This window comes from Zosterops lateralis, assembly GCF_965231275.1.
Source record: "Zosterops lateralis genome assembly, chromosome: 2".
NCBI lineage: Eukaryota > Metazoa > Chordata > Aves > Passeriformes > Zosteropidae > Zosterops > Zosterops lateralis.
The window spans coordinates 40,949,220-40,972,422 of NC_139763.1; positions in this window are offsets into that span (position 1 = coordinate 40,949,220).

Genomic DNA, 23,203 nt, shown 5'->3' on the forward strand with positions numbered 1-23,203 from the left:
CTCTTGAGGGTAGTGGGTAACTGATGGTGTGTCAAGTGTTTAAATTTCCTGGGATGAGGATATGAGCATCACCTGCCAGATTCACTTTATTTGCATTGTCTGATGGTTGATTTATTTGCCAAATGAAATATCAATTTTATTTACCAAATATAATGTGTAAATCTCTCCATTGAGCAGCATTCCTTAATGGTGGTGCTAGGTTGATGATTGGACTAGATGATCTTGAAGAGCTCTTCCCAACTTGACATTCTGTGTTTCTGTGATAGTTATATTGGGCATGGTTTTATTGGCTTGTGTGGGTTGCTTGGTGTTTCATTATGTTTGAAAAAACTTTAGAGTATGACTGCCACTTCTTATTTCTTCCCAGTTACTGGACAACAAGCTGTGGTTAGATAAACAGTGTAATTAAACCCACACATTTACATTAATACAAATTTAATATCAATAAACTGGAGATGGCTGATTCAAAAAGAAAATTAACCATCTTAACTATCAAAATGCTATCTGAAAAATCAAAGTAAAAGCCAGGCAGGTGTAATGAAAAAGAATAGAACAGTTTTGGTTGGAAGGGGCCTATGTTGACCATCTAGTCCAACTACCTGACACTTTAGGGCTGACCAGAAGTTAAAGCATGTTATTAAGGGTATGTCCAAATATCTCGTAAACACTGCCAGGCTTGGGGCATCAACCACTTCTCCAGGAAGCCTCTTTCAGGGTTTGACTACTTTCTCTGTAGAGAAGTGCTTCCTAATATCCACTCTAAACTTTTTGTTGACACAGTTTTGAATCATTCCCACACATCCTATTGCTGGATCCAGCATCTCCCTCTCCCCTTTCCCTGCAAAAGAAGGTGAAAAGGGCATTCCTTAGCCTCCTTTTCTCCAAACTAGACAAGCCCAAAGTCCTCAGCTGCTCCTCACAAGACATGGCTTCCAACCCTTTCACCAGTTTTGCTGCCCTATCCTGAATGTATACAAGAACCCTCACATATCTGTGTCCTGCACTGCCTGTGTTGTTTTCCTTCCTTTTTAATCCCTTTCTGTACTTACCATGGCACATCTCCCCATAAGGCATCTCTTTGGTGTTTAGTTACTGCAGGCTTCCTATCTATTTAAAGAGGAGCAGTAGCTGCCACCCAACGGCAGTTCAGTTCACTTGGCTCTGGGATTTTTCCAGGATGTTGCTCCCTTCTTCCTATTGTCAAAGTCTAGGATGATAGGATTTCCAGTGTAACTATGCCATTTAGGTAGCATGGGTCTAGGTCTTTTGTCACACTGCACGGGAGCTGGGAGAAGGAGGCCTTCTTTACTCCCTGCTTGCTGATTCTACCAATGGTCTTGAAAAGTTGTTAGACTGAGAAACTGAGTATGAGGGATTTGGCAGAACCTTTGACTGGGCACTTGGAGAAGTTGCTGATTGAAGTCACCTACCTATGTCTCTGTGCTAGAAATTTCAGAAATCTGGCAGAGGGATTGCAGAAATCAGTGGATCTTGCAAGTGGAGTGCTGCAGGAATCAATGCATAGACTCCATGCAGAGCACAGAGAGCCCATGTCTGGTGCTTGTCTCTGTATGAAATGCTGCAGAGAAGCCTCTTTGGACATCAATTTGTGAAGTGGTCTGGTAAAGTTAACTCTCTTGAAATAACCAGATTAAATGCTAAAGAACTCTCCCTGCATTACAGTAGTTTTTGATGTAACATACTAGAAAGGAAGAAAGATGTCCTGTTAACCAGGCTCTTCTATATTCTCAATGGACTGAGATGCAGTAGTTGTGGTTGCATGCTAAGAACTTTTTGCAAGTCCCTTCCCCCTTCTTCCAATGAAGTTGGTCTCCTGGAAGAAGCATATCTTGGAAGCAAATGAATTTGGTGCCTACTGCATGTCTGGGCAAAGGACAAGGGGAGAAGAGACCATTAATAAATAAAATCTATCCTTACCCTTTCTGTATGTCTGCATGAAATTATAGGCTTTGAGTCACAAAGATATTTTCCTTCATCTAAGCAGTGAAAAGGGGGAAAAGATGCTTTTTTTCTAGTGGAAAAAACACTGCCATCTCCAGAGGCACTTAAATTCTGTGAGAAAGAAGAAGCAACTGAACAGATGTTTCATGAGGTACCAACCTGCTCCTTGTATCAAAAACAGCTCACCAAAATAAAGATCTCTCTGATAGCAGGTAAGGCTTATTCTTACAAGTTACAGGGAGTTGTCTTTACCTTTGCAATTTATTCTGTGCAGACAGACCCCACAGGAGAGTGAATAGGGCCAGGAGGTGCTCCAGGCAGTAGAACAGAGATTCCCCTGCAGCTTGTTGTGAAGACCATGGTGAGGCACCTGTGTTCCTGCAGCCAAGGAGGTCCACAGTGGAACAGACATCCACCTACAGCTTGTGAAAGATCTGGAGCTGGTGAGTGCCCAAAGAAGGAAATGACCACCACACGGGAAGCTCACACCAGAGCAAGCTCCTGGCAGGACCTGTGGCCCCAAGGAAAGATCACCCCACTCTGAAACAGGTTGGCCAGGACTTGTGACCCTGTAGAACACCCAAGCTGGAGCAGCCTGTTCCTGAAGGACTGCACCCCATGGAAGGGACCCATGCTGGAGCAAATGGTGCAGAACTGCAGCCCATGGGAAGGACTCAGTTGGAGAAGACCATGAAGGACCATCTCCTGTAGCAGGGGAGGAGCGTGCTAAGTCCTCTCTCTGAGGAGGAAGGAGCAGCAGAGACAACACGTGATGAACTAACCACAATCCCCATTCCCTGTCCCTCTGAGCTTCTGGATGGAGACGGTAGAGGAAATTGGAAGTGAAGTTGAGCCCATAGAAAAGGGAGGAATGGACAAAGAGTCTTTGAAATTTGGTTTTATTTTTCATCACCCCACTCTGCTTTGACTGGTAATAAATGAAACAAATTTTCCCAAGTCCAAAAAGATAATTGGTGAGTGATCTCTCCCTGTCCTTATCTTGACCCATGAGCCTTTTGTTATATTCTCTCTCCTCTGTCCAGGTGACGAGGAGAGCGATAGTGGTACAGGGTCACCTGGTGTCCAGGCAAGGTCGACTAACCACAACGTTTAGTGTTTTTTCTGAAGTTTAACTGATACTCAGTTAATGTGTCGTGCTCTTGCTGTTTTTAAACCTTTAGACCAGGAGTCCCATTGAGGTCACAGGAGAGGGGAATTCCTTGCAGGATTAGTTGCACTTTTTTTTTCCACTTCGAAATTGAATACTGTTGGATTGCCCTCATCAGTGCTTAAAAGGTAATATGAACTTGTGTTGAAATTAGCAAGTCCTTCTAAGAGCCTTCAAGATCAACCATTTCTCCTCAGTTTTACATTATTCTACTTCATTGCAAAGAATGTTTTCTTTTGCTCTGTTGTAAAAATCCTCTTCAGTAAGATAAAAATTAAATGTATATGTCCACAAAGTACATTTGGATTTGTTTGCTCTGCTTATTCCAATTTAGTTCTTGTGTACACTTATTTCATGGGTAAAATAATAATTTAAGGTGCTCCTTATACTGTACCTCTGCTTATGACCATAACTGAAATTCTCAAAGCAGCTAATCACCAGGAGCACCTCTGGTCTGAATACTTTTTAAATAAAGCTGTGAAGCTTTTCTCTCTAGAGCTATTTCAAAATGTGAAAAATTGTTCTGTCACTCTAGCTGTGGCAGTCACTATCTCAAGTAAAACATATGATTCTATTTCCCTGTCATTTGCATCATTTGATTGGATGTATTTTGCAATTTTATTTTTAATTGGAATTCTTGCTTATTCTTCATGAGAATTATTGTGCACCTCACCCCATAATTTCCAAACTAATGTATATTGGTGCTTTGTTGGCTGGCACTAGGATATTGAAAATACTTTGCATTCTTCCTTTAGGAGTAGTTGAATCACCAGAGACACTTCCTCTGAGTTCAAAAATGGAATTATTGACCAAACTGACTAAATTTCAAAAATCGTAAAATTAAAACTTAAGGCATCATTCTATTAAAAGTTAATTATGTCTCACTGCATAAAAATCATCCTGGTAAATAGTGTTCTAGCTGTTGTGTAAGATTCTTTTCTTCTTTGCCTGCTGTTCATTTGAAGCAGCTAAGAGAAAGTATCTGAGCTGAAACGCAGTTCAGGTTACTCTCAGCTGTTATAAAAGGAAGATAGGTCAAACGAGAGGCAGCCATCATCCCTTTGGAGATGACACCTCCTGATCCTGCCCTTTGCCCCTATTAGACAGACCCAGCCGGGATAACTGCTCGGGAGTGATCCGAGCTGTCAAGCTCATGGTGAAACACCTGAAGCGTGCTTTCTGACCACTTGGCATTACATTTGTCATTTGTACAGAGGCACTGAGAGTGAAAAAGGAATGTTAAAAGCCAACTGGTTGGCTACAATCGTGCTTTCTAGCTATTTAAAATATCAAATCACAAAAAAATTTCAGCTGGAAAAGAGTCTCCAAAGGACCCTCTAGTCCAACAGCATGATCAAACCAAGACTGATTTCTAAGTTCAAGCAGGGAACTGATATATGGGTGAATATATATGCGCCAGGGGAGAATTAGCCTTATCTCTGTTGAAATAGGTCTGGACTAGGGAAAAAAAAATATAAACTAGGATGAGCATTTAAAGCTTTTCTGGAAAAACATGTCTTTTCTTCATAACTGTGTGTATTCATCTTCCATGCTGACAATCCCTGTCTTTTTGATACCACCCTAATGAAACACATCCTTGGTTAAGAAGCTTCCTCTGGGATGGTGCCAGCATACACTGCATGCTCTGTCCTACTAACTGTCCTCCACAGTCCCCAAGCGTACCGTGTCTCTGTCAGTCACCCTGATTATAATTTTGAACTCTGCTGCACAGAAGTCACAATGTCCCAGAAGCATCTACTCCCACTCTTAAAAATTGCTAATTATGGAAATGTCCCTTTCCACTTTAGCTCACCGCTGCAAGCAGAAAGTACAAAAATTAGGCTAAAATGTCAAGCAGGGGAGGGGTTGCTGGATCCTTCTTTAGAAAAAGAGTGAGAGTGGAGAGGGAAGAAAAAAGAGCAGGGGATCCTGCATCATTTGAGAAGATGGGGAGAAATGGTGTGGCAGGTGCCAGGTCCCAATGTGCCTGTGGGTCAAGGGTCCAAGATCATGTGAACTGACTGCTGAGGCACAGGCTCTCAAGTATATCCAGTGTGTGTCTTGAGGGCATGCTTTGAAACTTTTCTTTTGATTTCATTAAAATCAGATGCATTTTTTTTCCAAATTATTAATAGTCAGGACATAATGTAGGGAACTGGATGTCCTCAGAGCTCTGAGAAGATATTTTAGCAGCTTCACTTCACTCTGTCTTGGACTCAGCATAAACAATTTTCTGATGTAAATAAGAGAGCTCAAGTTGTTTCCATGACATCCTGCTAGTGACTCCTGGTCACAAAAAAACTGATTTGTGCTGCAGGAAATTCTGTGGTATCAAATTTTGTGCAACTGTACAGCTACATGGAAGCAAAGGCATGAGGAAAAGGTCACAGAAGAATTTTCTTCTTATAAAGAGAAGTTTCTCTTGTAACAAACAAAAATTTTTGTCTCACAAAGACTCCACTTATTGCTTGGAGCTGGCAGAACAGCTTTATGTCCCTTGTCACAGGTCGGCTGTCATGGGTGTGCAGCTGGGGAGGGGACAAGCAGCAGGGTGTGCGTCATCCCTACTATTTTTGACCACAGAAGTACCCACTAGTGTCCCAGGGAAGCTAAATTTATGTTAGGACTGCCTGGAGATGGCACATGGTGTAATCACTGCATTGTTTTACCTTATGGTGAGCACCCTCCTCAAGAACTCTGATGTGGAGAATCCAGCTTGGGTTTGTCTCAACTATGCAGCCCTGGCTCAGGCATCAACTGGTGTGGCCAAGCTGTGAGGAAAATCATGGAATATAAGGAAGGCAGAACTGCAGGCCAAGGTAGGGCTGTTGAGAACAATTTAGGAGGCAAAACTGAGCAATATGGAAAGGTATAAAATCTTAAAGGAAATTGTAGTGAGGAGGTGGTAGGTCACAGCCTGGAGCAGCAGGATTGACCCTTCTCCACCTGCCTGATGCCTGCTGGGCTGGCAAAGGCTCTTTTAGAGGTCTTATCAGCATGGGGAGCATATAATGCTCAGTAACTCCTTAAACCCCAGTTGTCTCTTGTGTGTATACACCAAGAAAAGCTGGAAACCCAGCTAAGCTGTGTTTACCTTTTTGGCAGAGTTTCTGGGCACATGGCAGGAGCTGGCTACGGTGACCCAGAGAGATCCAGCTGTACCCTGAAGAATGGCACAGGGAGTCCACAAATACCTGTGACACCAGATATGCTTTTGCCTGCCTGCAACTGTCCCTAAAGGTTGATGTATAGTGAGATCCTGCCTAGCAGCCATCAGCCTTGGTCAATCTGGAAGGGAAACACTGCTGACATTTCCTATAGTGGCACCATGCCTCCTTCATGCCATTGCAGAGCTGTTCCCAAAGCAGGGCTGGGCTTTCAAGGCTCAAGCAAGAACTGAGGTGCTCTTGAAGCCAAGGGGAAAATACACTCCCTCATCTCGTACTAGTTCCATATATAAAGGTTACAGGGTTTCTTCTGTCTTAGATATTGCTTTTAGTACTGATGAACATTAAAAAAAAAAACAAAACCAAACTCAAAAGCATGACCAATTTATCCTTCCATAATTTGAGTATTTATCAATCAATTATTTAAGTAATTTTATTTTTACTTCATTGCAATCATTAGTGCAGTGTTCTATGATTTCACTGTGTGTTGTATAAAAAGTTGCTTCCTCTTGTTTGTTCAAATCAGCTCCTTACTAATTTCACTGAAAACTCATTCACCAGCAGGGGTGATGCAAAATCTTTCCATCTTCATCACCATGATGTTAGAAACCTCTAGTGTATTCCTCCTAACATATGCTTCAACTTTGTACTTTTCCAAGAAGGAGTAAAAATAACTTTCAATTTATTATTTTTTTAGTGTTAAGCTTTCTAAAGAAGGAAGAAAAGACTGCAAGCTGTGATTGTGGTTCGTTCTTGTTTTAATGATCCAGCTGTAGTTTAATATTGTAATTGCTAATTACTAATAAGAGACTAAGATATTGTGCTTTAAGAAAAGTATACCTGTTTCAAGTCAGGTACAGACACATGCAGAAAGATCACTGGACAGGATATTTTATTGTAAGAAACACCCTTTTTGTTTACAACACAGAGGCTTTAAAAAAAATTGCAAATAAAAGTCATGAAAAAACCACAAGTGGGCCTTATGTGATAAAAAAAAGAACATTATTTCTAGGTGTATAGAAATTGTGAAATGTATATGAAGACTTCTTATATAGATATGCAGTTTTCTCAATACTGACAAGAGATGCAGCAGTAACAGTAGGCGATAGGGCTGAGCAATAGTATATTATTTAAGGCACTTCCTAGAAAATGCATCAGATAGGTGTGTAAGTTTCAGAAGAAGATGTAAATCTAGTTCTTATTGCTGACTGAAAAAAAATTAAAATTTGCATTATTAGCAGGAGTCAAAATGTTTTGTTATGAATTATCAGTACTTTATTGAAGTTTTAAATAAAAAATCACTGTACCCATGGCTTGTGGCTGTAGACATTTGTGAATCACTGAAGTCACTCTCTATCAACAGAATGATCTTTCTTTGGCGACCAGCCAAGATAATATAATTTGTCTTTCACTTTCTCTATTGATACTGCTTAAAGATTAACTAGAAGATTATGTTCCACTCCCACCTAGTGGCAAATACAGGCACAGTATAATTATCTTTTTTCATGGTGAAGGGAATTTGTGTTGCCCTTCCTAGAAATCAGCTCTGACTTGCTTAAAAATTACATAAAAACAGCTTCTAAATCAAAGAACACCTACTCGAGTCAGTAAAAATTAAAAACAAAAGCATGCTTCTGTACCTGTAACTTGGCAGCTTTTGTATAAAAGAAAATGAAAACTTATTTAGGCCATGGTTTTATGACTTAGCTTTATTTTTCACATTTAATATAATGTGCAGTCAATAATAGGATGAGACTGTAAGTTGTCAGGTAATGCACATTAAAAAAACCAAAGTGAATAGCAGTTTGTTTGGCTTTAAAGTAGCCCAGATAGAGAGTGTCCCCGAGTGGAACCCCAGGCTACTGGAGGTCCTTACTGAGCAGTCAAGTCCAGCTCAGAGAGCAGGTCTGGGGACCAAATCCCATGGGACCAAAGTCAGCCATCGGGACTTGCACAGCTCTGAAGATGTTATGGATGGGATTTAGCTCCAGGTGCTGCCTCAACACAGGAGTCTATAATCTTGCTATTTGCCTACAGAGCTGACATAGACGAGTTCTGCAGAGTTGGCTTTCATTAAAGACCAATCTTAAGATTGTGGCTGCAAAGTAAATCTACTGGAGCTGTTTTCCTAGATCGGCTGATGCAATGCTGAGACTAGAACTGAGATGTGTAAAGACATGTTAATTAGCTTGCTTGATTAGCTTCATCATCTTGGAAGCACAGAATCATAAAATTATATGGTTGGAAGAGGTTCCAAGAAGTCATATAGTCTATTCCCATGACAAAAAGCAGAAACTACCCTATCAGAAATGTTCCTTGACAAGCAGTAATACAACCTAATCTTTAATATCTCCAAAGCTGGATTTTTCACATTCCTGGTACAGCTTCTTCCATCCTTCTGTATCCTCAGTGGTAGAAGTTTTTTTCTAATATCTAATCTGCATCTTCTTTGTTACAGATGCAGCCCATTCATTCCTGTTTTCCTTTTAGACAGCCCTGTCTCCAGTTTGGGGTTTTCTTGAGTTGAGGTTGTCTTCTTTCCAGACTGAACAACCTCTTACCTTGCAGGTGATGTTTTCTAGATTTCTGGTCGTTCTGAGTGCTGTCCTCTGTACTTTCTCAGAACTAGCCAGCATGGATAGGCCAGATGAATAATTTATTACTTTTTTATGAGTTATACTCCTAATGTTATGACCCAGTATAAGTTTCATAAACAGTTTGACATTATTGACTTCTGTTCTGCTTATGATCCACTGAAATGCCAGATCATAGCAGAACTGCTTTCTGGTCCAGTCTTGCAACTCATTATTCCTGCTTAAGTGTAGACATCTGTACTTTTCTTTGCTGAATTATAAGCTATTTTAGAAAAGGTTTCTTCAGTTCAGCAGTTACTTTGAATTCTAACCCTGTTCAAAAGCTTATTTACTTCTTTTATTATTTATTTTTTCATTTGCAGATTTGATAGCATTCTGCTTTTTTTCATCAGTTGGTAATAGAGTGTTCCATTTCTAAGATAACTCTGCAGAAACTTTACTTTTGCTCTTCTGCTGCAGTAATTTAATCTGTAGTTCATTTATGAGAATTCTGTTTTCCAAGTTCAGCTACATGACATCTGCTATTTCTTCTCTACCCACAAAAGGAAACTATTTTAGCAGTTTGTCCTTGAAAAATCCACATTGACTATTACTCGTTTCCTTGTTTTATGGATGCTTAAAGATACTGGGTTGTTTGTTTCAGTGGCTTGGGGGAACTGAAGACAACTAGCTATTCTTCCATGTTACCCTTGGTTTTTTCTCCTTTTAAAGCTGAGGTCTCCCTTTCAAGTTTTGCAGTAACTTTTTTTCCAAGTGTGCTCAAAGATAGCTCACATCAGGTTTTTAAATACACTGGGATAATATTAATGAGGCTTGGTTGATTTGAAAAAAAAGCACTTTTCTTACTTAAATGCTTCGCAATCCGTCTTTTCTTTATTCTGAACAGTGATTTGTCACTCTCTTTGGTTCATTAGCTAATTGATTTGTTGTTTTGTGTGGAGACAAACTTAGAAAGGTATTTGGTCTTCCCTGGTGTCATCTGCCAATAGGTTGTCTTTTCAATAAAATAACAAATCCACTTTTTTCTTGGTCATGTTCTTGGTACTTGATGGATTTATCTGCTGGCATCTCCTCATTTTTTTTTTTTTTTTTTAATTTCTCTGGAAATTCCTGATTTTTCACTTAATTGCTTATGTTATTATTTTGTACACCTCCCAATCAATCTGACCTTGTTTCTATGGATGAGTACTTATTTCCCTCATTTAATATAATTGGAAAGACCACAAGATAGCTAAACTGATTTCTCATTGCCGTTCCTGTCCTCCCCCTGCACTGGGAAAACTGTCACTCGCAGACCAGCTTGTCTACCCAGAGAAAGTTTCTAAGACCCCTTTTTCCCTTTGTATGTGAGACCTGTGAGATTTTACCTGTGAATTCTCCGTGCTTATTGAAGTCTATCTCCCTGAAATCTCTGTTTAATTACAGTTTTCTGCCTCTTCCCTTCTTAGGGAATGTGAATGTTACCTTTACACACACAGTCTCACATTCTCAATCACATTCTGCTTCTGGTAAGGATAAGATTTGGAAACGCCTTCTCAAACTGCTGCCTCTACCCTCTTAAAAAACCAAAACATCTCAAGAGCTATCTGTGGCTTTGTTTTTTCCAACAATTTTGGCTCAATTGAATACCTTCACTAGTGTTGACTCCTGAATAGTTGCAAGCAATTCTGTTTTATGTTGGTCTCATCTACCTTGGTGACCAAGACCCACCCAACTATCCATGCTAGCAAACATATCCTTCCTCCCATCTGTTTCCAGCAAAGTTTATTGAAAAAGTTTTACTCCTTCAGCATTTTGGATCTCTGAGCCCCACTGATACACACAGGGATACTTTCTCTCTTCTTTCCTGAAGAAACTACGCAACTTATTTTAACAAATCACTTATTTCCATAAATCTAATAATGGATCATATTTGCATGAGCCATAATAAGGGATATTTGCATGAGCCATAATAAAGGATATTTGCAGTGATACAAATATTCCTTTAACTGATAGGATCTATTTTCCTCTCCTCATGGAAAGCATTTTGTAGTGGTGTGGTTGTTCCATGCTATTGAGTCTGAACTGCTCTAAGTTTGTGATTTTGATGAAGGTATGAAAAGCTGGTGTGTTTATAAGGCCTTTGCATCCTTTACATGTTTTCAAAGTATTAAAAGTGCAGCTTAACCAATTCCCACATGCTAAAATTTAGTTTTATATCTAGGATTCTACAACATAGTGATTGAAATTCTAAAAGATATCCTCTCATTAACTGAAAATAGTATCAAGGATAATTTAAATTAAATGAAGAGGGGTGTGGTGCCATTGTTGATTGATGTATTGTATTTAGTAAAAGCCCCTGTTTTTCTCTTTATTGAACTCAGAAGAGTCCAGATTCTTCGATGTACAGCTCACAGTGGTTTTGTCACAGAGTACACAGGCATTGATTGTAATTTTTTATATGCAGCTTATGTTCCCAGGGTATTCTTCATCAAGGCACTAAATACCAATAGAATCATTTAAAGGATCAACATCTTTGAAGATAAAATACTCACTTCTTAAAATGATGTTTCTTTCCTTTTCCAAAATCTTGTGCTGAAGATTTAATTTGAAGTGTTTGGTTGATGAGGTGAGAGGGAAACATATTATTAGATGGATGGATAGTTAAATTCATGGATAAAAATTCATAGCTTACCTGAAATCAAAATATTTTCTTTTCTCGTAGCTTTCTTTGTACTAATCTGAATTTTTGAAGATTAAGTTCAAACCACATATAAGCTCTTCAAATAGGTAATGCAAAGAATTTCTAAATCCTCATTTGAGTATGCAGATAGATATAGCATCAGTGGAGTTGAGGAGAACATCTAAGTTTTGGCTTGAAGGCATTGGCTGTCTAGTATATTAGTAGGCAAGCTGTTCAGTAAACAGAAGGGAGCTCTATAATTCCTCAAGAAGTCTTTGGTGTTTACAAATACTTCTCATCATACAGATGACTTGTGATGTTCTTGACTTTTAGATTGCTGAAAATATGAAAGCCAGCTACTTGATGCTTAAAATGCCTTTGCTTTGCAGAGAGTATTCCTCCAGTGAAATTTTATTGTTCTTGACTTCGTGTTTATCTACAGTGAGTAATGATACATCATGGGTGATGAATTACAGTCTATTTAGTTGAGGACAAAAAAACCAGATAAATTTCTGAGTCCAAATATACAATTTTCTCCAATTATGCAAGGAATATGAGAAATAAAAAACAAGGCACAAAGAAAACCAGGAAAACTTTCTTCAAGTATTGACTATACTGTGTCAGTAGTACTGCCTCTTGTGAATTCAGTGAAATTATTAGTAAGATGGAAAGAGAAGACAATCCACTTCAGAAAAGTGGGATGTCAGAAGCTACCAGTACTCTAGAAATTCACTTCATGCAGCAGAACCTTGGGGACAAATTTCTCTGCATCCTTTCCTAGGCTTGAGAAAATGACTTAGCATGCAGGTTTTGTGTGAAAAAATTTCCATGCCATGGGTTATCATGCTTCAGAGCCACAAGGTATTTTCCAGATTTAAGATCTGCCTTCATTAGGTTTACTGGTGGATCCTGGAAGATCTTCACCTCTTCTCATCTTCTTGGATCTGAGCTCTGCAGTTCACCACTGTCCCTCTGTACTGTAATAACAGAACACTTTCACTTGGGGCACAGGAGCATAGAGAGACCTCCAAACCTTCTCCTGGAGTCTTGGGAAGAGGAACTTCTATTTTAACAAAAGGGCAAGAATTTATCTGCAAGTGAAGAGGTGCTAAAGTTTGTCCTAAAGTGAGAGTTGGCAGCAGCACATGCCCTTCCCAGTTTCATGTATCTGCTTTAAGAGCTGCTGTTTTTAAACTAGAGTGTAAGTGAATGCATTGAGTGAATTCTGTTAGGAGGAGCAGAAAGAATATTAAATTATGAAAAACAGGTGCAAAATATGTTCTGTGAATGCACTAGAGGAATGTGTCTTGCTTTGAGAACAGCTTGAGAGGTCAATCAGCATTTCTTGGAGAAAAAAAATATTTTCATGTCTTGATAATTAAATTAAATGGTTTGATTTGCCAGTTGTCCTTGTGGTATCTGTTGTGAGAGACTGTTAAAGTGATAGTTTTTGTCTCGAGATCTTTAAAAATCAAGTTCTTGCTATTTTTTTCATGCGAAAGGGAATGGCACAGAATCAGCATCACAGGCCTTGGGAGCTGACTGGCTCACACTCTGTAAAAGTGAATGGAAAGTGCTATTGGGACCAGTCTCTCATCTTTCATATTAAGATATTGAGAAAGGTTTGCTTGCTTAATCTGCTAAAACAGCCTGAGAGAGAATAGGAACAAAACTGGTTTGAATTATTTTATTTGGAGAGTTTTATCCTTGTCACACTGCCTGCAGGGAAGGGGCAGAACTGAGGGTTCAGCACCATCTGTCTTTGGTGAGTTTTGACTCTGTCCTTTTACTGAAGTCTTGGATGAGGAGGTGAGATATGCTTATTAAATTTGTCAGTTACTGAAACCTGTGAGAAACCCCTATGCTGCTGAAATCATTTGCCAAATCCAGGCAATCTATGGAACTGTGGCTTCATTTGCCATACCTGTATCTGCCCTGCACATTATGGGAGCATAACCTTCCCCTCAATCCCTCCACTCTATCTGTAAGGTCCTATTTCCCACCCTCACATATTATTTCTCATCTCTGCTTTGCACTGGTGCTGGTTCTTCCCCATGTTCTCTGTCTCTGAGCTGGGCAAGAGGCAGCAGGACATGAGGTTAGCCATGAACTAGCCAAGGCTGAGGGACCAGCTGGCAGACCAGGCAAAATAAGTGCCCAGTGAGCTCACACAGTGCAGCTTGAACTTCTGCAGGAGCTGTAATTTCCATCTTTTCCCTTTATCTGGTCATTGATTTTCACATAACTTGGAAGAACTTAATTCCTTTGCAGCTCTTCAACTAAATCAGATACAGAGGTAAATGAGTTCAAAGAAAATTGAAGGAAATAAGAAAAAGTATCAGGTAAACAGATAAAGCAGCTGCCTAAATGCATATGTTTTGTTTTCTTAGAAATCAGGGGGAAAATAGGATGCGGTTCAATTTGCATTAACTTTCCAAGTGAGATAAGGAATAATTGCTATATAGCAGCTCTTTAGAAAATGATACAGGAGCTAACCATGATTCAAAAATATTAAATTTATATGAATACATACATGAAAAAGACTGAAATGTTTCAAACTTCTCAGCATGGTTGTGGTATTGTGTCCGTTCTTGGACACCACAGCTCATATTTATTTGTGCCAGCTGGAAACAGCCCATAATGGCTACATGTCTCAAAAGTGTGATTTATGAGAATAGAGACCTAATTTGTATTATTTCTTCTACTAAAAAGGAGTCTTCAAAGGCTCCATGTAAAGGGAAGTTTTCCATGCAGATTTCCATGTCAATAGTGGATGGGACAAGAAAAAACAAACCTAGTTTTTCAGGAAAGGAAGATGCAGATTAGACATTACCTAGAAATATCTCCGATAGTGTCTAGAGTAGGTTGCCTAAATCTGTGTTTTATTCGCCAGTGCTGAAGAACTTCAGTTTCTGGTAAGTTTCAGGAATGATATGGATGTATAGTGATGATCTCACCTCAGGGCATGGAAATGGCTTACATGATTTCTTGATTTTTTTCCCCAGCTTTAGTATTCTAAGACTCCATCTCTGTGAATGCAAAGGAAAGAGGAATTATTTACATTAAGAAACATTATTAATAAAAAAAGCCTGTGAATTCTGGCTGTACATCAATTATTTGGGAAATTAGAAGAAAACTTATAACCATTCAGGAACAGTTTTCCAAATGAAATGCAAATCCAAGTGGCTCTGAGCAGGAATACAATCAGTTTTGGAAGGTATGGTGCATGTTTTATTTTGATTTTAGGGGACTTGGCTAAAAGATATGGAAAGACCCTTCTGGTAATCTTACAGATGCATGATCTTTGCTTCCCAAGAGCAGAGAACTGAGTACTTTAAGCCCACAAGGGTCCTGCTATAGCTTGTGAATAAGGCAAGTGAACTTGTCCCACAGTAGTGTGCAAACTCATCTCTATTTTAATGTGCTTCTTGGTACATTCTTTTCCAAAGCTTTCTTTTACCTTACCCCTTTCCTGGTGTTCCAGTTGAATATCTAGGGACTTATAATCCTTTCAATGTTAGTGAAGCATCATGAACACTGGATGGTGGCATTGTAGAATGAATCAGGCATGCAAAACAAGCAGGATCTATTTATATGCACAGATATCCCAATAATTAAGAAAAAGATTTGCAGAGTAAAACATGTTATAAAATATCCTATATACTATTTACTTTCAGAAGAAGAGTTGTAACTATTATGTAACCGCATTCAGTATTTCAGATTTTCCTTTGAGTAAAAAGATTAACCGTTATGGGGGGCACATAGCAGAATAATTTATGGCATTTGTTCTCACAGAAAAATCCTTAATTACTTCAAGAATATAGCCTATGCAAAAAAACATTATAAATCAGGCAGACATTTTACAATAAAGTTAATCCTGCAAGGAGGAAAGGCAGAAATAAATTTGTGAAAGATTTCTTTCATTTTCATTTGATTGTTGTTTCATGCAGTTGTTGTTTAACTTAAGCTCTGCAAGAGTGGGAAGCAACATGAGCTCCTGAGTGTTCAGATGGGAGGCCCATCCTCTGTGGCCTCATCTCAGCTTAGCAGGCAGCACAATCTCTGCCAGTCAGGGACAGCTAATATGTATGGCTGCTCTTTCAAAGAGTTTCACTGATGTGATAAAATGCTTTCTGAACATTTTGCTGAAGAAAGTGGGAGGCTCCCTTGTAGAGGAACTAGAGTTAAAGCTGGTAACAGCTGCTAGACTTTTCTTTATATTTTGTGAGTAAATTTCTAGGTGCTTCAGGTTGGTCCTTTATAGCCAGGTGTAGCTGAGGCACTTATTGATGGAGATAGAAGGTTCTACTTTCTCAAATACCAGCCTCCTAGGTCACTCCCAAGAAACCAGTCTTCTCCAAAATGAGACCTGAGAAGGATTGGTTCAGGCTGACCTTTTGGCAGTGTGGGCCTGCCCATGCCAGATCTGGGCACTTCTGTTGAATGGCATCTTTCAGCACCATCCTCAAGTTTTGGCTACCACTGCCGAGTTCTCTCACATGGCCCTCTGCCATACCCCAGGGTTTGCAGCACTCATTCTCAATTCCATGTGATGAAAATTCCAGTCTGGAGGGTGTCACACTGTCCTCCTGTTATCCGAGATACTTGGAGACAAAAGCAACCCAGTCTCAGCCCATTCTTACTTGTAGTTGGAGTCCAGGACATCCCCTTGGAAGACCTGGGACCCAGGAAAGGGAATTTGAGCCCTGGACAGGGGGGTGTGGAACCAGTTCAGGGGGGTTGGAGACCTTGGCACAGAGCCCAGGAGGACACTGAGTTTGATCTTAGCCCATGGGAGAAACTTCCGACACAAGGAGGGGAATTGCAAATCACCACGAAGTGAAAATAGTAGTTTAGCACAGTAGAAGATGCAAAATTCAGTAGTTTTAGGGTTCTTAGAATAGAGGTAAATGGGGGACAAGAGGGTGGAATTTGGATGGTACCTCGTGTCCCTCTCCTTCCTCGTCCTCCATCTTCTGGGGCAGTGATGATATAAGGTAGTGAGAGTGGATTGGGTCAAAGCAGAAGTGACCCTCTTAGTGTAGGCACTAGGCATTGGTACAAAATAGTAAATAACCTACATGTAACTATCTGTATAAATGTAAGGTGATGTCCCATCGAGGGGCAGTCGCCTCGTGTCCCAGCCGCTGTCCGGACCTCGGCTGGGAGCAGAGAAAAACTCTGAGATATCAAATAATAAACATCACGAGAAAACAGAAATCAAGGCCTTGAAGACTCCGCTTCTTTGTACCAACGTGACTCGGGGCTTTTAGAGGGCCAAGGACTTTAAACAACCTGAATCTCGGGTGAGAAAACCAGCCTGAGAACTTGTGACACAACAGAAGCATAGCTCTGCTCCTCTGAGGAGCCCTGGGGCCAAGAGTGGCACTGGATGGGTGTAGCCCATCAGCTTTTTGAGGGGTGAGGGCTGAGCAAGATCCAAGCAGCCCCTCTACACCCCTTGGCCTTTAGGGTGTTGGCTGCAAATAAACCTACAAGGTGCAATCAGGTGCAGAGTGGACTTTCAGCTCTGATTTTTTGTCAAAGGCACCTGCAGAAGAAGTTAAGCTGGATTTAAGTCTTTTTATAGATACAGCTCTGCTGTCTATTTTACTAGTTTTGAGACTGTCTCTTTTCTCTTTGTGGGATATCAAATGACTAAACTGCTTTCCACTTTAAATGGAACTAAGCCGTGTGGGACAAAAGTTTATTAGTAATACGCAGAACTATATTTCAAGCCCTGGCTTGTTGCAAAGATTAGTCATTATTGCTTAGAATGACTTCAAATTGTTTAATAAAATGGAACCAATGGATCCAACTCCTTAACACCCTAGTCCTGAACTGAGTTCAGGCTCAGACCTTGGATGAAAACAGCGTGGAGAAATAGAAGCAGAGAGAAAACACAAGTGCTGTCTTGCTTAAGACTCCCTGAAATGAAATGTTTGTGCATTTTGAAGACACTTCGTGTCAATTAGCGAAAAGTAGACATTAAATGTACATTTGAGCAATTTCTCCTTTCAGTTTTGGATACTGCTCAGAGACACTAGGTGGCACCTTCTGTTTGCTACGTGCATGGGGCCAGAAATAGGGCCCATCTGAATGCTGGTGAAAGCTGACAATTATTTTTGAAGCAACTGGTGCATCCATATGGATCCTTGCTGACGAAGGAGACAGAAATATCCGGTGCTCCACATTCAGAAAAATGGGGGGGACAGAGTACCTATTAACTATCTTTTTTCTTCTTTTTATATCATCTCTGGGCTGTAGCTGGTGGGCAATGAAACACCCAATTTAGTTAGAGAGCAGGCTGGGAATGGTTGTTTTCATGATGCATTTTAGTGAAAGGATTTTCAGGAAAGCTGGACATGATACAGGCTGCTAGGGGTGAGACTTAGGCCCATAGGGCATAAGTTATCCCATGTGGATTCATCCCATGTGAATGTGGAGTCTATGGACATGTGAGTCTGTAACTGCTTCATCAGGCATCTGGTGTCATCCAGGGCGCCATAAAGGATTCCACATAAAGTCCAGCCACTGTTCCTGGAAGGAATGGTTTCTATGTATAGCCTGAGGATCCCAGTGAGGGGTCATGAGGAACTAGCCAGTGATCACCAGTGCATTTGCCAGTGACATGAATGAACATAAAGGTAACACGGCAATGGCACCCTTGTAGGAAGAAAATTTAGTCCACGACAAAGCTTTTTTTCTTAATTCAAGGGTGAGAAATCCCTGACTGTTCTCCTTAACAAGTTTCTACAGGCATATATCTTTAAGAAAGAATTCCACTGAATAGTTGGAGAAAAATTTGCCTTGAGCTAATTGTGAAATTTCTCCTCTGTGTTTATCATGGCGCATCCCTCATTCTCATTATCCACAAGCAGGGGGATTATGACTGCACTGTTCTGCAAGACATCCCAGGCACAGATCACTAGGACTGCCTAAATCATCAGTCTAGTGCCCTGACATCAAAAGCCCTCATCTGATCAATGTTTAATCCACAAAGATTTGCAGAATCCTTGTTCCCCACAAGATCAGATACCACAAAGCCATAAAACATCTTCTGTACCTATTGCAAGTAAACCTTACCTTTAATGCAAAACTGGAAGTATGAGAAATTAAATGAAAGGTCTCAGAAAAGAGCAAGGAAAGATCTAGGGCTAGAGCCAATGACCTGTCCTGTTAGAGCAGGAACTGATTTATAAGGAATAAAAGCCCAGAGAGTGCTGAGGATTAGACTATGTCAGTGTTATAGAGAAAAGCGGTGACTGTCTCTCCCAGTGGTGTTGTCACCTTAACTTGGAAGGAAATTTCTTTCTACTCCTGGATTTAGTGACCTGTCATAGTAGGTTGAAGCTGGATGAATGTCAGGAACCCACCAAAGCCTCTCTGTCACTCATCTCTACAGCTGGAGAGGGGAGAGAAAATATAACAAAGGGTCCGTGGGTTGAGATAGGGACCAGGAAAGATCACTTGCTGAAACTTTTCGGGACAAAACAGACTCAAATTAGGGATATTAATTGAATTGATTGCTAACAAAGTCAGAACAGGATAAAGAAAAGTAAGATAAAACCTTAAAAACACCTCTGTCCCTACCCCTCCTTCCTTCCCAGATCTACCCACACCCTCAGCAATGCAGGGAGACAGGGAATGGGGGTTATGGTCAGTTCATCATGCATTGTTTCTCCTACTGCTCAGGAAGAGGAGTCCTTGCCCTGCTTTCAGGGTGGGGTTGTTCCCATGGGAGACGGTGCTCTGTGAACTACTCCAGCATGAGTTTCTCCCAAGGGCATCTGTTCTCCACAAACTGCTGCAGCATGGGTCACTCTTCCACAGGGTGCAGTCCTTTAGGCCCAGTCTTCTCCAACGTGGGTCCCTTCACAGGGTCACAAGTCCTACCAGGAATCTGCTCCAGAGTGGGCTTCTCTCTCCACAGGTCTGCAGGTCCCTGCCAGGACCCTGCTCCAGCACAGGCCTCCCACGGGGTCACAGCCTCCTCTCAGGCACCCACCTGCTCTGCTGTGGGTGTCCCCCATGGGCTGAGGGTGGATCTCTGTGTCCCCATGCACCTCCATGGGCTGCAGGGGCCCAGCTGCCTCACCATGGGCTGCACCAGGGGCTGCAGGGGAATCTCAGCTCTGGTGCCTGCAGCAGCTCCTGCCCCTCCTTCTGCACTGACCTGAGTGTCTGCAGGGCTGTTCCTGTCACATGTTCTCACCCCACTCTTCTCTGGCCACAATTACATCTGCACAATAACTTATTTCCCCTTCTTCTTAAATATGTTATCACAGGAGCATTAACACCATTTCTAATTGGCCCAGCCTTGACCAGCAGCACATCCATCTTTCGAGCTGCCAAGGACTGGATCTGCTGGACATGAGGGAAGTTTCTGGCAACTTCTTACAGAAGCCACCCCTCTCACCCCCACCATGCCCCTAGAGCTTGGTCGTGCCAACCCAGTGTATCTGTCCAAGCCTCAGCCAGTCATCAAGTCATGTAAACCTAGAGATTACTGTCAATATACTCTGCCTGTCATCCTATTTCTGAACCTAGATCATGTCTTATACTTTCAAGGGAGGAGGAAAAATACTAAGAAGTCAAGTTACATGTTGACAAGAGAAAAAAAATCACCTTCTTGACCACTGCAAGCAAGTAGCAGAAAATCTAAAACAAGGATTTAATTAGATACAGTGAAAAAAAATTGAATTTGCTTTGTCAAAAAATATCCTTTCAGTCTCCTTTTAGAGCCCTTGCAATTCCTCTAGTCACTCCTACAGTCTCCACCTGACATGCATTAAATATAAATAAATCTACTACATTACGTTTATTGAATAAGATGGTATTTTTCAGGAAAAAAAGGTTGTACAATAAAAGTGGCACAGTGCTATCCAGCCTGGCCTTGAACATTTTCATGGGCATCTACAATTTCTCTGGGCAAGCTGTTCTGGTAACTCATCACCCTCACAGCAGAGAATTTCTTCCTAATATCTAGTCTAAATCTGACCTCTTTCAACTTGAAGCCATCATCCCTTGTCCTGTCACTACATGCTTTTTCAAAGGTCCCTCTCCAGATCTCATGTCAACCCTCGTTAGGCACTGAAAGGTGCTATAAGGTCACCCTGAAGCCTTCTTTTCTCCAGGTAAAACAATCCAAACTCTCTCAGCCTGCCTTTGCAGGACATATTCTCCAGGCATCTGCTCATCTTTGTGACTCTCCTGTGGACTCATTCTGACAGATCCACATCCTTCTCTTGTTGGGGGCCCCAGAGCTGGGTGCAACACTCCAGAGCAGGTCTCATGAGAGCAGAGAGGGAGAATTGCCTCCCTCAATCTGCTGGCCATGGTGCTTTGGATGCAGCCCAGGATGTGATTTTTTGCATCAGGCAGAAACAACCCTTGGCCACAACCCCCTCACCTGCTCTGCTCTGCAGACACACTGAGCAAGCCCTTGATTCCTCAGCCACTTGAACTAAAGCACTTGATGCACAGCTCACTTGGCATCATCTCCAAAATAAGTAAATGTGGCTGAAAACCTGGTAAATAATTAATTGTGTTGTCAGGACCTCACTAGCCAAGCCAATTAATATTTGGTGAAAATCATACTCCTGAGCTTGAAAGGCAGAATATTGTCACGGAATGAATGCTTGGGGCCAGTGAGGACGACACATCTCTTACAGGTGCTTAAACAGCAGGTCAGCAGGAAAAGGCTAGCCATTCTTGGGACTTGCATGGTTGAGAAGTTACTTGTGGGAGATATTAAGAGAAGTCTTTAAGTTTAGACCCCTGTGGCACACCTTGGTGGGCCTCCAGTCTGAGAGACTGAGACCCAAGGTGTGCTGCAGGATCAGTAAAGGTGGCATGAATATGTTCTCTATCTCCAACAAGATGAGGTGCTGTGTCTCACACTCCTGTTTCCCTTCTCTTTGGTAAAGAGAATAATGAAATAAGAATGAAGAACCATGAGTAGAGCATTTACACCTGAGAAGGAAGATGGTGGATGTGAATGTATCTGCAAAGTTCAGTCTGATCTTTGGGTCCCGTGAGCTTTCTCATGCCCCTGCTTTCAATGGCGATGTGTCTCTTCAGTTCCCTATGTCTCCTCTTGCTTCTCATGCTGCATTTTATGTTGAAATTATATCATACCTGTGCAAGGAATTAAAATCTGTGTTTTGAGTAGACGATAATTAGCAGAATTGGGTTGCATTGCAGGTTAATATTCTAAGAATTTGATTAATCAACATGCAGTCATTAGATGAACCCAGCAAAGACCACCGGAATGGTATGTCAGTAACATACCAAAGGTTGCCCTGGAATTGCTTCTTCGTTTCCTAACACTCCCAGGTTTCTGCTGTTGAAAATTATAGTAGTAGCTTTTGTAATCATGTCTTATACCTCTAAAAAGGGAAAACATTAAATAAAAGTTATTAAAAGGGAGATATTAATGGAAAAAGTCAATTCAGCAGTTTCAGCAATGGTAAATTATGTTTCAGTAATTATTAAATTTTTGAATCTGTAAGTAATGCAATGTAAAACTGAAAAGCACTGTAAAAATTTAAAATAAAATAATTTTAATTTTCAAAAGGTGAATAAAAATATTCCTTAGAAAGGGTAAAAACATGTCTTGTTTCTGTTGGGAGAAGCAATGTATTGTCTGTGAGCAAAAGCCAAAAAAAAGAAAATAAAGAATCAGATTAATCCATTTCCAACATAGCAAAAGATTTAGAGTAGAGTACTCAAATACCGATCTCTTGAATAATATTTTTGAAGCCTGTCATGAGGGGGGAAGGTTGTTTGGAGCTCCAGAGAACTGAACGATAGGGAACAAAATGACAGGTGGAGCTCAGTGTCAAACAAATGCAAAATATTATTATTTGGAGAGGGAAACACGATTTACTCATTAACCTTACACCGTTCTGCCTGTGTTAGGTTAGGAAGGGGACTTGGATGTGATGGTGGACAGATGTTTATAGCCACAGTCCAAAGAATGAAACAAGTTCACAGGTAGTGAAGGCACGGAAAAAGAAGACAGTGCTTTTATGTCGCAGAGTCGGCAGCGTGACTCTGTGGGGAACAAAGTGCAGGACTGGGTACTCAAAGTCTCAAGAGACAATCTATGAAGCAGATCTGTGTCAGCTTCAGCACAGGGTGGTGGGAATGATTTGGAGTGTGTTAAAATATTCAGCAGAAACCATGTTTTAAAAGATGGAGATCGTCTGCCTTTGGCACAAGGAAAAGTGAGAGTACGATAGCAACATATAAAACAGCAGATGATCTGGAGAAGTGAGTTTGGGAACTCAAGAATAAGGGAAAATCAATGGCTTAGACAAAGGAAATGCAGTTAATTGGAATTAGTTCAATTTTAATTTGGATAATTCATTATGTATCTGGGTTTTACTGCTCCAACCTGGGACACCAAATATCTGGGCTTACCCACTTTTTCAGCCATTGAGTCTCGCAGAGAGAAAATTACAAAGTGATAGAAGGGAATCTCATTGCCGCAGAAAAAATAATTAGACCGTAAAAATCATTAACCCAGAGTTGTGTTTACCATTAATACTCTATCAAACGTTGATTGTGTGACTAAACTGCAGAGTAAAAGAGCATCCATAACCACTGCCCAATGATATAAATAAGGTCATTGTTCCTATGAAAG